General features: G+C 43.1%; 1 protein-coding gene across 5 annotated transcripts in view; it reads right to left on the bottom strand.

Moving 5' to 3' along the window:
- Window positions 1–12,596, bottom strand: part of LOC117587291 (zwei Ig domain protein zig-8) — a 59,404-nt gene extending 46,808 nt beyond the window's left edge. For all 5 annotated transcript variants that reach the window (XM_034277882.1, XM_034277898.1, XM_034277918.1 and 2 more), the window contains exon 1: window positions 11,649–12,596. The gene's annotated coding sequence lies outside the window, so the exon portion shown is untranslated. The remainder of the gene's footprint in view (window positions 1–11,648) is intronic.
- Window positions 12,597–16,608: the final 4,012 nt, after the last annotated feature.

The raw sequence follows: 16,608 nt of genomic DNA, 5'->3' as shown, positions 1-16,608 counted from the left end.
TTGAGAAACATTAATATATGCCCCATTTATGCCCCGCATAAACATTTCACTAGCAGCCCAATTTGGCGATTATGCAGCTTCCAGCGATAATGCGAGGTCGTATTAGTTGCAGGAACTGATTTCTATGCCAGGGTCGACGAGCTGCAACATTGAACTCAGGACTTAAGTAAATATTAGTTTAGTTTCGCCTAATTTCATTTAACTCCTGAATGTGCATCATTGGATTAGGCACAATCGAGGCATCAGCATTTTCAGATGCAGAATCCTTTGAAAGAGATTGGCAGATGATGTTCATTCTGATTACACTACTCGACAAAATCGAACTTTTTTTTCTTCATGAAAATCAATTCACCTTTATTTACTACTGAAAAAAAATGTTTAAAAACTTGTATTTTTTGTTACAGCTTTCTCAAAAGGTAGCGGTTCTGAAAAGCTATTTGATGCAGCTAAAAAATCAACCTGATCGCATAGTTATTTAAGTTTACCGTCTGGGAAATACATATGTAGTTACATATGTATACGACTTTCAAATGCAATATTTACGATTTTTTTTGCGGTACAAATTAGATAGACAGATAAATAAGCAATAATTTATTGCGTGCGCTTGTAAAAAAATGGAGACTTCGGATATACTTTTTTTGACCTTTCCCAAGTTCTTAGAGTCAATATTTTGTACAAAAAATAGCGCAGAAAAATGTTTACGTTCCAAAGCTTAATAAACTTCGGAGAAAGAATGACAACAGTAAGAAATAATAGGCATAGCAGGAATGGGTAAGGGGAAGCCACTGCAAATGAATTTCTTCTTTCCGATCCTAATTCGGGGATCTGATAGATACGGATATTCTCTATGGAACAGCGTTTTCAATTTTCTCTAATCTTCAGAATTGTGGATATGAGAGATTTTCGCTCTTTGTTGGGGGCGCTCATAAAAACGGACGGACAAATAGAAATACATACGGACAGATGGACGGAAAGATGGAAGAACAGACAGAAATGGTTTCCTTCTGTGCGTACCGCACGTTGCTCCGACCACAAATACAATATACCTTATTTACCCCTTTCGTATAATGATGTCCTGCAGCAACAAAAAACAAATGTAATGTTATTTAATTGTATTTTTTAATCTTTTTTTTTTTACTATTCTGCATTATTGAGCATTGATACGTTTTTGTTGCATCTTTCTGTTTGGGCACAAATGTAGCTCCTAATACTTAGTCATGGCAATTGACATTTTGTCAAATGACAATACAATACGAATCCTCCCTTGATTCCCTCTCCGTATATCCTATCCAACACAGAACAGTACAGAAATCGGAACTCACTCTAGTGTGTGTGGGTGTGATTGTATCTTGAAAGCAGCTTTTAATGTTGCGTAATAAATTGAAAAGTAAGCAAGCGTATAAACCACACCCAGACACAGACCCATGCCCATGCAAGCAACATTGTAAGCAATAGCTACGACTATGAGTTCGAATGTTGGTATGGCTATGGCTATGGCACTGGTTAGGGGATACTATCACTTTCATGCAGTCATAAAAGTGAACTTTACAATACAAGCGCTGGTGTTTTTGCTGCTGCAATCCAATACGAAATACACAGATACTTATTGAGAACACAATCGTGCAGGGACTCGCAGCGGCTGGGATTGAGAAATTCATCCGCTTTGTTTCGTACCACGTTGAGATTTGTGCGTTGGGGGAAATGTCAATAGCTCAATGCCGGATACTCGTATTCTCAGTGCTTTCATTCAATTTTCAACATCCTAACGATTTGTTAGTTGGCATCCCCTAAGCCCCACCCCGGCCCAGTACTAGCTCCTTTCCGACCATATTTAATGTCACGTATTTGATCAGAAAATTAAGGATCAAAAAGGCATTTGTGTAAGCATCTGAAAATGTTGTGATTTATTGTGGCACAGCCGGTTGTGCAGGGTTTGGCCCTCCTCGGAAAAGCGCTCCAGGACCAAGCTGGGCAGAAGGGATTTGAAGGGACTCTGCCACTGCCATTGCCACTGCCATGGCCACATACTGATGATGTACGAGACCGACCGAACAGCTGCCAGTCCAGAGCTTCCACTCTGGCTCAGCGTCAGCCTTAGTGCCTGCCTGAGTCTGTTTAGTTTTAAATTGGGACGTGTACAATTTAATTTAATGTTTGGATTTTGTTTCATGCATGATGCCGTTTTCTCTCTCTGCATTTCTCGCTGTGTCTCTCGGCTTCTTCCAGCATGGGCGACACATAAATTGTGCACATGACTGGCGCAGAACAAATGGCAGGAAAAATGGAGAATCTTTTCATTTTCCAGGTTTCCTTTGTGTGTTAGATTATTGTATTTCATTTCCTTTTATATAGCGCTGTTGATGTTAAGAGGCTCCTTTGTTTGCATACAAACGGAATTCTGTTTTCTCAATTATCTGAATTACCTCGGTTGACAGTGTCGTCCTCGACAGACTCTTGTGTGTAAGCAAGCCGAAAGATGACAAATCACCTAACAGCAGGTAAATATGTTTGCCAATGACAAGGGTTATCGCTTTGAGATTGGAAACTTGAGATGAGCCGGCGACCACGAATAAGAGTGTAATTGCAATTAGCAAAAGTGCCAATGAATATTTCAAATATTAATTAAATTTACTGAAACCGCATGCGATCAAATCTGTGAGTGCCAGTCCCTGCCCGGTCTAAATTCTACAGTCCAGGAGCACTTTTAGCCATTTCAGAAAATAGAAGGAGAGTCAATTTAATTTGCTGTGAGCCATTTACCTTCCATGGCACGTAAACCAATTCGAAATGAGCAACTGACGGATAAATTTAATACAATTTCCACGTGTCCAAGCACTGTGTGTGTGTATGAGTGTGTGTGTATGTGCGGTCTGCTCGATGAAAACGATAGCACAACATACATAATTATATACTTCGTTCATCGTGAGGTGAGGCCATATTGCTGATGATTCTTGCACATTGCTGCAATTATTGCCTGTTTATGCTAATTGAAAATCAATGACAACATCCAATGCGATATCGTTTTCCCACAGTATATCTTTATTTCAATTATTTAACTCATGTTAATTTCAATTGCCAGACTATTTATTTTTACATCGCCCGCGAAATTTCCACTGAAAATTAAATACAGCTTCAGATGCTAATGATGATGCTGCTGCAGTGGCCACAGCGTCTGTATGGCTAGATCCCAACACTCCAGAAAGTTCGAAAAGCCCCTAAAAAACAACCGACACTGGTGGCTGTATGTTGCAAGGTTATATTTTGATTTAATTCAACAACAACTCCGCGGAAATTTCCACTCTGACCACACCAGAGGGATGGTAAGGCGTATTAATAAATACAAAACAAACACGGGGCGTATACTTAATCTGCGTCCAAATAGCCATGGCCACAGTCACAGGCACAGGCGTAGGCGCAGCCTAGACCATGGCCATCGCCAGAGGTTATTTTTGCTCTTTATGTCAAATGAAGCGTGCAAATGCCACAACGCCCTGAAAGCCCCAACATTAAATGCGCAGCCACCAAAAACATGCGCTGCGGGGCTATTGCCAACGGCGGCACAGGAGAAGGCGGGGAACTTTTCCTCTGTGTAAATGGAAGTTGAATGGCTGTTTCTGTGTATATGTATGTATTTGTGCGAGTGTTATGAGTGTGTCGACCGTAACAAGTGACCAAAGATGGCAACGAGACGAGACAAGCATCGCTTGTTGATAAAGTCATCAGCCCGCAATCGATAAACCAAATAAAGAGACAAAAAATACTCGCTCCACTAAAATAATGTACACATAGAAAAAAATAAATATTATTTAATGTTGCTGATCGCTTTTCAGTGCACTAAATTAAATCAAATATATATTTTGCATTTTTAAAGAAATGCCAAAGCTACACAAATGCAATGGAGTAAGATTAATGTTTAATTTAAATTTCCCCATCGATTCCCACAAGAGATATATATGTTTCTTTTAGTGTACTCTTTTCTTAATGGTCAGATAGGATTCCGTTTTGTGTTTTTATTTTTGGTCTCCAGCATCGGCTACTCTGCAGTTTCCGTCTCATTTACTCGGCCTGTGGTAAATGTGAATTTTATTTATTTCCTTATTTATATCCCAAGCAGCTTCCGCTGCCGGCTTTGCTCCCTTCCTAATTTAATTAATTAGAAGCACGTGACGTCACTTTTAATTCTAATTGAATTCCGTTTCAATGGCTGTTTTATTTAACACGAAGAGAAGGGAGGGAAGCACCATCAAAGTTTATGACGCGCAAAAATATAATAAAGCAATAAATTAATTTGTGCGCAATATTTTAAAACATACACGCGACAATCCAGAAAATGCAGAGCTATAAATTATGAATAGCCATTAATGCAAATCAACAATTCTTCCACATACAAACACGCACACAAATCCTTGTATTACGTGTCTGGGTGCTAGTGTAGATGTTGCACGCAGCAGGGAACGACATGGCTTGGATGGATGTGGAGCGAGTGAGTGCTCATAATCGAATTAGTTGCACCAAAGCACAAAATTAATTTCCGCTCTGCAGGCCGCAAGCCGCAAAACATAATTGGTTATGATCAGGGAAAGGAGGATTCAGTGCGCCGAAAAGGGTACCACACTTTGGTGCCACCAATATCTGGCCAAAGCTCTGTTCCAGTTCATAAAACCTGACCATGGAACGCAGCAATGGCATTCGAACGCTATGATAAAGTGAAGGCATAAACGGATAATGGCATTGGCAAGCCGCATGCGAATGCGGCCATTGGGTCTGCAAATATAGTTTAGATGGCCATTCAGCAGGGCCAACGAGCCGCTTCGCCTTTAGATAAAAAACGATTGCTCTGATACGAGCTATGGGTATGTTTACGTGTATATATCGAGGCATTTGTCGAAAATAATGCCATGATCTGTCCTCCTCTCATACTTGCACTTTAAGAGAGACACACACTAAAAATTGGGCGCACAAAAAATCAATTCTCTAGGATTGGTGGAAGCCTTTGCTTGAGCTGGAATTGAACGCAAGTCAATCCCACACCGACCGGTTCTGTCTGTAGATTATGTGGCAGCTATTTGGGCCAAAAAGCTTTGGAATGCCTTGCGTATTCCCTTCCTCCATAACATCTTTATACCATACATAGTCTGCCCTCCTGCCATATTTTCAAACTCTTGAAGCGTTCGGGCTGGGACATTCAGTGCTGCACAAGAAATTCCTTTACCTACCAAGTATAGCTGCAGGGAGGGAGCAGTCACTGCCATATTTGGGGCCGATGTGTTGATGAATTCTGCCCAGTCCCAGTGCCAGTCCCAGTGCCAGTGCCAGTCCCAGTGCCAGTCCCGTACCCCCGGGCACATAGTAAATATTGGCTGTGTTGGCGTTGGCTGGGGCTCTGACTTAATGGCCAAATCCCCTACGACCAGCCAGCCATATGCAATATTTCTAAAGTCTTTGTGTGTGTGGTGATATAATCGGCTGGCTATACCCTGCAGCTGGCAGACTGACTGCCAATACACTTTAATATCCACCAGGCAGCAGTTAAAACTTTCGGCAAAGGAGTGTCTTTCAAGCTCGGCCCAATCCCACAGGCCCCAAAGTGCTATTACTGAAATTGAAGACATCTATAAGTTGCCTTTGCCCATTGACGGTGCATGCATACCAATAGACACACTCACACACTGGCACTCCAGCACACCCCCAGACACCACCCCTTTCATGTGTGCGGCGAAGGCAACGCTTTTATGGTAATGAGCTCGCATTACAAGCAGCAGCAGCAAAGGAAAAAGAAAAGCCAAGAACATTTTTTGACACGACGCATATTCTGGCACGCACCCGCAGCATCCAGAGGCTTATCACATGACAGTGAATATGGAGAAGAGCAGCTCTCCCCTGGCGATGCCTTCACATCATTCCAGCCGAAAACATTCGCATCCTTTGGCATTAAAGTCAGTGCAGGCGTGAAAACTGTTTATTTTCGTAATTTCACTTGAGAGTTCATTGGCTGCCAAATTGCTGAAAGAGCGCTGCAGACATCCATTTCTTCAGCTACAGTTTTTGCTGGCGTCAAGTGTCCTTTCGTTCCTCTACAATCCCGCACATTTCATTTGCTCGATGTTCCTTTTGTTCTCCGTTTTTAAGTCTTCATGTCGTGTGCTCATTTGCCCCTGTCATTGTTTGTCGGCCCTTTACATTTTTTATTTCTGTTGTGCCTCCTCGACCCAGCAAGTTTATCTTCGGACTCCACAAGGACCTTGAACTCGCCAACGAATTGCCATGCAACAAAGAGCAACTGACATGCACCAGAGAGGACCAGTGACATCGCGATTTGTGAATAATCCACTTTTGCTAGTGCATCCCATAACATTGTGAAATGATTTACTCGGGAACTTTGATTGAATTCAGGCGCGGCTTAAATCCATCGAAACTAACTTTGTTTATTCAATGTTTATTCATGGCAGTGTCGGGATATGCTCCATAAATTTCAATTCCAAATTCAAATGCTGAATTTTTGCAATAATGAGTTTTGATTTTTGTTCTGTGTATATTTGTATGCAAAACAGCTCCATAAAAATCAATCTACGAGTAAAATATCAGGAATGCACGACCAGCCAGCAAAGTCAAAAATTAAAGCCTGCAACGAAACGGAGAGGAGAATGTACGATAATGTACGAGTATATCTGGCTATTATTTGTTTGCGCTTGGTCAGTCGGAATAATAAATTGTGGGAACTTATTCCCTGTTCCGTTCGTGAGCTTGTCTCTTCATAAGTAGTCCAGAGCGCTGGCGTACAGCAAGAACTGTCGCCACGTTTTTGTACGCAAAGTGTGCGCCGAGAGCAAAGGAAATAACTGCCGATGGAGAAAGGAATTGACAATAAAAATATTCACAAAGAACCAGCGAAGGGAAAACAAAATACAACGAGAAGGGACGTGTGAGATGCTTCTTACGCGTCACAACTTTTATACCCGGCACTCAGTACTATATCTGCACCTTAGCGGTGTTTTGTCAAATTTTACATTTTTTCTTCATCTGTCATCTACATCAACAACACTACTCACGCCAACACGCTCCTTTGTCTGCGCGAAGCAGAGTGTGAATGAGAGAATTTGCAAAAAACAAATATAAGCTGCGGGACGGGGTGGGTTTGGTCCCTGCAAATTAGTTTCTTCATTCTGGCTATAATAATTATCCAATCGGAACCCAATTGGTCTGATAGATATGGTCCTTCCCTACGGAATGGCGTTTTTAATTTTCTTTTATCTTCAGGTTTTCGCCATTTTGCGGGGGCTGAAGGGGACGGGGCTCATTTTTTTTTAAATACACTTGTAACAGTGTGAGCATACAGAAGTCTGGATGCAAAATTTGGTGGCTCTAGCTCTTATAGTCTCTGAGTACTAGGCGCTCATCAGGACGGACAGACGGACGGACAGACAGACAAGGCTCAATCGACCTGGCTATTGATGCTGATCAAGAATACATATACTTTATGGGGTCGGAAACGTTTCCTTCTATACGTTACATACTTTGTGCACAAATACAATATACCCTTTTTACTCTTCAAGTACCGAGTATAAAAAACACAAAACACAAAAGCTCAAAGAATACTCGCTGCATTCAGTGGGAAAGGGAAAAGGACTTAAGACAATTTTCTTGGCTCTTGCCTTAGAACATTTCTGAGTGGAGTGGCAACATTTTAGTTGTCTCTGTAGTTTTTTTTTGCCCCTTATTTTTCCGACGACCCGAAAGAATGGCTTCAATAAAAATACTAAGTAAACGAGGGTCGAAATTAAACACAAGGACACCAAACACACAAAAAAAGAGCTTTCCCACACATACAGTGCGGCACAGGGCACACAGGGTAATTCTTAGTTAACGAGCAACCAAAACGTATTCACGCTTTGGGTAAATCCCCATGGTATCTACAACACGGACGAAGGACGTCCCAGACCAGGAACTGATTCACGTTCAGCTCTCGTATGCTCTCTTTCTGTCTTTATCTGAACACCCACTCACACAGACGTAAATGAGAGGTAGCTGGCTGATGTGTGTGTGTGCTTAGGACCAAATGCAGCGCCTCTCTACGGCCATACTATTAGAGACCTAATTGAGGCCAATTACTTGCTGCTTGGCTAATAAAATCGTTAGAGATATTTGCGCATTTTAACTAATGATTTTCTGCTTAGGCCTAAGTACACATAGCAACAGAAAATTTAAGTGTCCAGCCAAGTTGCCTATGCCATCCGGTCCGTAAATTACACATACGCCCCAGACCAGGCTGCCAAAGCAGACAGACCCGACATCTCGTTAGCAGACCGCCTGACACAGTTGTTAATAATTCATTCAGGGCTAATATAATGTTTGTATTCAAGGTAGAACAACACATGACACAGAAACACACAAATCAGAGGACAGGGGACACAGAATAGAGAACACAAGGCTCTTACTATAATTAGCTGATACATTCAATAATTTAGCTCCTAGTATGGGGCAGAATGAAACGGAAAACAAAACTCTGGATGTAGGCTGGACAGCTGATGGCTACAAACAGGTGGGGCCCGGGCCATCCATCATTATTTATTGCTGCCTACCAGACCTTGTGTTCTTTTCCAGTCAGCAATTGGATGAGAGCCTGAGCCGCGTTCGTCTCGGTCGGATTGGTTATGCAAAGTCCTCACTACGGGTATAGTCTGTTAAGCGCTCGCAAAGCGATATTATTTAGATATTGACAGCGTTACACTTTTTTGCGCCTTACAAATGATTTTTATGTAAAATGGAGTGTAATCTGACTTCCAGCTATAAAGCATGCAATGCGCTGCTTAAGCCGCTGGTTTGATTGACTTCCGGAGTGGCCAGACTTGATTATTTCTGAAACGATTCGCTGCACAATTGCAAACTTTTCCTCTTTGTCCGACCATGGAAAACGGAATGGGTAACAATCTCAGAGTGCAACTTCCAATCAAATGGAATGCACACAAGTCTGCCACCCGATATGAGCGGGCATATGGAAGGAGCGGAACAATGCACAATGGCACGCAGATAAGCGAGGAAGGAGCCATGCCCGAGCGAAAGTCTCAAAAATAAATGGAAATTAAAAGTTGGCAACGTTTGAGGCCCTGTTTGAGGCGGTCATGAAAAGAAAATCGAACAGCCAGCAGCGCCTCAAATTATGATTAGCCGTCCTCCAATGAAATAAAATATTTAATGGCTCGTGTTGGAGTTTCATGACAATGCAATCCAGATCCCAAACGCTCCGACAAATGTCAGCATCTAGTGTGGGTCATGAGCGTCATGCCTGGAACGTGCGTGTAGACGCGACATGGTTAACATGACATCATTCTCTGAGAAAAGAGAATCATCTGGGGAGTCTAATGAATAAAAATGAATTTAAAATCAAGACAAAGACTCTCTCGCCGGAGACACTATAAAATAGAGGAGCAGCAGGACCTAGACCCAGCAGGCTGCCAGCCAGTCTACGTAATGATCCAGTGCCCCGAGTCGGCAGCCGGCCAAGTGGAGGAGCTTATAACTAAATGGCAAACTTACATGTCGTCCAACGGGGCATGCTCCCATTTCTGTTTTTGTTCCATCTCCGAGTTGTAATCCTTTATTTAAATATTGTTTGTTTTTTATTTGCCTTTGCTATTATGCCTGGGGATATTTTGCATAAATAACTAGAGGAAAAACTGAGAGTCTAGAGTAGAAAGTCAAGCAAAAAGCTGGCATCATATTCCCTACACTCACACATCCACATATGCATACATACATACATTTGTACCACTCATATGCACACAATCAAATCAAATCTAGAAACAAGACAACACAAGATGTCGGAATAACAATCTACACAGTAAAAATACATTCTGCCTTGTTTTCATCCACTTTTTGGTTGTGCTCCAATTTAAATATTTGCCCTGGCATGTTTATCGAGACAAGTTGACTTGTCGGCTTCGCCCTGGCTCCAAGTAAGGCATGACACAACGGGGCGTATGATAAATATACCAGAGCATAACGCACTCGACCCATGCCCAAAACACTCATTAAACCTCGCACCAAGTGTCAGAATGGAGGTCATAAAATATGCCCACATCCAGGTTAGGCCGACTTTGCTTGGACAAGGCCAGCAGCAGGAGCAGGAGCTGGAACAGGACACGCACACGCAGACAGGCGAGGAGACTTTCAATGTCTGGCCCCGAGGTGACGAAATGCTCCTGCGCCTGTTGCTGGATTTCACGATGACAGTGGCCCAACATTGATATAGGACAGCCACGCCCCATGCATCCAAACACCTGGGAATCCTGTCCTTTGTCCCGTATTTGTGTGTGTGTGTCTGTGTGTGTATGCGTGCGCCGTCTAATATCAAATTCACATTAATTTTGACATCGAAGCGGAAATACATTTAATTGCTTTCTGCGTGGCTTTCAGAGCTGGGACGTCATCCCCTGTCATCACCGTGCTCCTCCAAGTACGCGTCTACGCACCTATTCTAAAAGCTGGCCCACAAACAAACCCATAGCAGTGGGTTTGCCGCCGGCTGTCGCACGTAGCCGCGACAACGACTTTTCCCATTAGCGCCGTGTCTCCCAGGAATTGCCTCTGTGTATACAAATATATCGCTTTTCTTGACAATTTTCATATGTTTTCATTCTGTCATTTCATTAGTACAGACCCCCGACTGTCAAATCAGCATGTGCGTATGTGTGCAACCTGGTACATAATCTTTGTAGAGAGGGTGCGGGACCCTTCGTCTTGTTTCCTTGGGGCAGGATCTGTCAAAACTTCCCGGGGCGTCGCCACATATCATAAATAAGCAGAAGTCAACATAAACGTTGACGATTTTGATTAACTCGGAGAAATGTAATTACGGGTAACCCTTATGTAACCCCTTTAAATGCATTTCACGCTTCGACAGAGATTTCCGGACTATTTCAACAATTTCTCAGAATATGAATTACGAATATGGCTCTAATTACAATTATTACTTTGAGCGGGAGAGAATCTCGTTTAATATGAAAAAATTGCGTTCTTCTATTCAGTAAGAGCACTTAATATCTAAAATGATTTTAATATAATTTTTAATTGAAATTTAAATTTACATTCTAAGAGGAATGTTTTCCTTTTTATATTCCTTTTCATTTAAGAGATTCGATTCATGGAAAATCCGAATGTTACTTTCCAAGTGAGAAGAGTGACAATATTTTAATAAAAATATATTAAATACATATATGTATGTATATTAACAATATCCTACATTTTATATACATTATTTTTAGCAGTCCATTCAGAGCAACAGGCGAGATATCCATTAGATAATGGGATAATTCGATGCCAAAAACCTTCATTTTACACCCTTAAATCTCGGTCCTCCCTCTGCTCTCTGCTCTCACCCAAAACCCTTATATATACATATATCCATGTACACATTTACCTATCGACAATAATGATGTGTTCTTAAGCTAATAAACAAAACATAAATGCATATACTGTTTGTGTCTTGGGCAGAGGTAAAGTTCTCTGCTGCCGCTGGCCATAAACCAAAGCCAAAAACTTCCAGATCGCACATACATAAATAATCCAAGACAAAAGAGCCAGAAGGCGTTGTAAAATAAGTTGAGGTAAAAGTGGAAGTGAAAGTCACATAAGGCACGTGTCATACTCACATGTGAGAGGCGGCAAGCTGTGGATGGTTCTCTCAAAAAGCAGTCTGATTATCGGGCGACGCTGACCTGCCACTCGCGACTTTCTTTTGCTGGTGACAACTGAGCTTATCGGTCATGCATGCAGGTCCGCTCTCAAATCCGACACACCGACACACCTGGCAGTGAATGCTTTGTTATACTATGCTATCCTAAGCAGTACAGTTCAGTGCAATGCGATGCGATGCTATGCAATACGATTTGGGTCAAAGTACTAACAAAACAACAATGCAGCCGCACATTTCACAGTTGTCGCAGTTAACGTTGCCGCTACCGCTACCGCTGCCGTTGCAGTTGCCTCCACCTCTGCGTTTGCTTTTGCCCGTACCACTCGGTTCTCTGGCGCTTCTGTTTCCGTTTCCGCTTTCACTTTTTGTCACTGCTGACTTTACAGCTGCATCACAGAGTTGCGCTGACAATGTGTCGAGCAGTGGAGCACTGGAGCAGGACAGGCCGCGCACACACACGCACATACGTATACACAAAGTCGACGGCCAGCTGCCTGCTCACATGGAGGCGTTGGCAAATTTTCCGCCTTGTGGCTTTCTTGCACTGTCACACACACAGAGCGAAATTCACGCGCACAGATGCGTTCTCAAGGATATACAACGATGTACGACACGAAACGAAACGGCACTGTAGGCCGGTCTTGAACTTGATACGCTGCTATTTCTTTCGAGCTTCCTTCTACTACTTTGCTTCAAAAAATTCAAAACGCACTTTTGCCGCCGGCAGCGCTTAACCTCGTCCTCTTCTCACACCTCTCCGGATTTGTTATTGTTGTGTTAAAAGGCTACCTTTTGTTTTTTCCTTTGGCGTTCTGGTTTTTGCTGTTGCTTCTACTGCCTTTTGTATGCACATCCGTGTGGCAGAGGGGCGATGCTGTCGCTTCCGCAGCGTGCACAGCTTTCAACGAGTATACGAAGTGAACTGAAAGGATAACGACGACGATGACGACCGCCGTGAGCAGGCCAGGCAGGAATCCAGTTTCGGGCCAGCGCCAAGCATGCGCTGTTCTGCGGAGAGCGAAAGCTTCGCGAAAGCTTTGAGGTCCCATTCGCCTTCGTTTTCGTTTTCACTTCGCGATGCAACTCCCACTGACAGCTGTTGGGCCTTACTTCCAGCGCGCAGAGAGTTTAAGAGAGCCCTTCCAAGAGCTCTTTTATCTCTTTGGCTCTCTTCGGCTCGGCGGCATTCAAATTCACTTAGCTAAAAGATGCCCGAATTGTGTCACATTTCTAAGTGGAATTTACTTTGCTAATGTCACGTGCCTTTGGCTGTGGCTCTGGTTCTGGCTCCCTCTACCTTTGCCTCTTCCTTTGCCGTTGCCTTGCCGCTCCTGTTACCTATCCTAGAAACGAGGCAGAGGCTACTCTTAAAATGGAAGGGGACCTAATGACATACTTCACTCAGAATTCGCAGATAAAAGCGACATCGGGGGTAAGCAAAGGACGTGTCTACGAATCAGTGGCAAACAAATTGATCCCGCAATGCAACTGTCAGTTGGACATACTGGTGGACTGGTGGAGAGGTGGACGAGTAGCAGTAGCCGTCGAAGGTAGGGAAGGATGGCTGCCGCAACTTGCAACTAAACTTTTGCGGTAACCAAACCCAATCGTGAAGTAAACTCCGACCGCAGGGAACAGCCCACAGGGCTGACAACGACAACTATCGCCCGCCGACATCCGGCGACAGCGACGTGCACGGATCTGGCTAGAGGACAGAGGGAAATCAACCTTCCCTCGCCGAGAGAACCATGGGCTGAAAGTTGCAGGGGCAAGGGACGGGGCAGATGGACGGCAAAACGTTTGCCCACATGCCGCTTGTCGTTTTCCATTAGTGTGCCGACCAACCTCAATGATTTCTTACTTACAGCGCGCAATTTGTAAGTGAGTGTATGTGTGTATCCATGTGAGAGCCCAAGCTCACCAAGCCACACAAAAACACACTGACACACACACTCATCCAAGTGAGGCATAATCGCATTCGTATTGGTTTCCGAGTGCTGAAGCATCCAAGTTGGCCAATGCGTTTCGAGTGGGGTCGCCGACTTAATCTGTGTGTGCGACTCAGCGGGTATCAGAGTGTGTGTGTGTGTACACGGATCTGAGTATCTGTGTATCTGAGTGTGCCTGTGCTTGTGGTCGGACAAAAAGTTCAGGAAATTGCTTTTGCATGAGCGCTTTGGCGGAGGGAGCGGAGCGGAGAGCCGGACGCTGACGCAGGTCGTAAAAAGGAAGCTGCGGCGATTGCAAAAGAATTGAGAATTGAGAAAGGTCGCAAATTGTATAAACTTCCATCGAAAGTCGGCCAAGTAATTAAGGGGCCAGCAGTTGCTGCAACAGATAATTATGCCCGGAAAGTATTCAGTAATTTGAATATATTGAAATTGAAATTTGACAGCCACACACCTCTTACCGCCCTCTAAGGCACTGTAACACATAAGCATTGTGACAACGTGCTAGATGCTCTTATACCCTTGCTAAGGTTACTCCATATAATTGTAACCAAATGTTTACCACTCAAACAGGATCATACCAATCATACACAGGTCAAGTTTTTCCACCGATATACTAGAATTTACCTAAGCTGGAGAACACAGCCAGAATAAAAAGCTGAGCAGAGAGTATTCGATGTTCGAAATTCTGCTATAGCCCCATCGTTTTTGTTTTGTTTTTTGGATCGCATGTTGGCCGACCATTCAGTCAATGGTCAATATGCTCGATTCATACACTTTGACCTCGTTCAGCTTTTGTCGTCAGCCACGTTCGAAATGATTTCGTGTCTGCCACGCCTTCCTCCTCTTTCTCCGACCTCCCACCTTTTGTCGCACCCGTACCCCTGTACCACCACCTTCCCCACGTGACCCACAGTTGAGGCACTATCAGTGTAATGTTTTGTTGTCACTGAATGTAGTTTTTCCTTCGAATGAAAAATGTTGCCTACTTTTTTCTGCCAGAAACCAAAAAAACAAAGGACAATAAAAAAGGAATTTGTTGGCACTGGGAAAAGGAAACGAACTGTTTGCCCCAAGGCAGGGCTAGGGCATATATCAAATGGGTAAACATTTTATTTTAGTTGTAATTGAATTGAAAGCGACCGTAGGTCCTTCGTACTCAACCAAGCTGCAGGGAATACGTTGAAATATTTAAAGAAAATAAACTCCTATCCCAGCCCAAGACATCTCTACGCGGACTTGCAAGATAAGAAAACACGGAAATAATTATACATTGTATTGGACGAGGCTTAATCGCTTTTGAAGATAAAGGGAAAAGAGATACGAATGAAACCAACAATTAATGCTATGAACCCACAATTGGCATCACATTGGCATTGCTAGAAATGAAAGCGCCATGGAAAACTTGAAGAACGGAATCATTCGAGTGGCACTGAGTGTGGTTTGAGTGTGTCTAATTACAACAACTACAACTACAACTTCTACATGTGTAGGTACAAGTACTTAAACGTAAATACATATGAATGTATCAAAATAATGGTACGTCTAATGCACCCATAATATGGGGCTATTAAATAAATTTCGGTTGTTGCTCTTTTGTACTACTTTCACTTGCTACTCTCGTAGTATCATGATTTCCAGGCAGGCCTGTCAGACAGTCAGATAGTCAAAAAGCTGACTGGCTGACAGGCTGCATAAGCGGAGCTGAGCCCCACCCGTGTTACGGGATTGGGGCCCATGTCTGGGCAAAGTTAACGTCTGGGCTGACGGAGCATGCAATATTTAAAGAGTAAATATTCAAGGCGCGTCCCTGGGCAAATCAATGTCTCTCAGAATTTGTTTTCGCGTGCGTTGTAAATGCTTCTATGGCGATTTGGTTAGCTTCAGTTCGCTTCGGAACCTTTAGTTCAGTTCCGAGTGTATAATAACTCACCAAATCGTTATGAAGTTCAAATATGCGTGGCAACCGGGCAAATATTGACAGTACAAAACAAATTACCTGATTACATTTGGGTCAAGCCATTTTTGGCACCAAAGCGACACTAAATTTTCATGTTGTTCTTATTTGTTTGTGTGTGCTTGTGTGTCCCTTTTGACTGAAATACGAGTATCCTGCAGCTAGTTGTACACTTACACATGTGCATGTGTTCCCCCCGCATAGTCACGGGTGACACAGATAGAAATTAATTAAAAGTTTGTGTGTTGCTGCAACATAGTGTCTAGCTTGTTTATTTGTATTTGCATACATGTATTTGTTTTGTGTGTGTGCACCCGCGTGGGCGTCTATGTTAGTTGGAGCTGTCCAAACTACTCATACAGCACTAGAGCATGTTGTGTAGCGGCAAGTAAATGCAACAGCTACAAGGAGTGCAACATGACAATCTATAGATTATATACATACACACTGCCACCTATTTTTGTTGTCCCATTTGTTGATCAAAATATTCTTGCCTCTTGAAATTTAATCTTTAGGATCCTCGATATGTTAACAATAAGGGGCAGAATGATGAAAAGAGTGGGGACTCTTCTATAAATCACTCACACAGAACGCCAGGCATTTTGCCAGAAAATTAAGACATTCAGTTTTTATGCTACAGCTGATTCTGAAAGTTGAAGTACGAGTTTTCTAGTTCTTTATCAGAACCGGGTATCCCATCGTCCGGAGAGATGTTCATGTAGCATTCTCTTTTGTGTTTTTTTCGGGGGTACGTGAAGGTTTAGTTATATTTTTTGTGTATTTCACGACCTTGTGGACTAACAATTTGGGCCACTCACTCCGTCACAATGTTTACAAAATAATAATGGCATTTACGACCCTGGTATGCAGTCGCAGTCGCCCCTCTGAGTGTGTGCGTGTAAACATTTATATGGACATACTCGGATATGTGTGTCTGCAAGTGTAGTTGAGGGTCGCTCTCCGCCACTGTTGCTGCTGCTGCTGCTGCTGCTGCCGGCCGGGGAATTCTT

Source organism: Drosophila guanche, unplaced genomic scaffold, assembly GCF_900245975.1.
Source record: "Drosophila guanche unplaced genomic scaffold, DGUA_6, whole genome shotgun sequence".
NCBI classification, from domain to species: domain Eukaryota; kingdom Metazoa; phylum Arthropoda; class Insecta; order Diptera; family Drosophilidae; genus Drosophila; species Drosophila guanche.
This window is presented reverse-complemented; position numbering and strand designations above follow the sequence as displayed.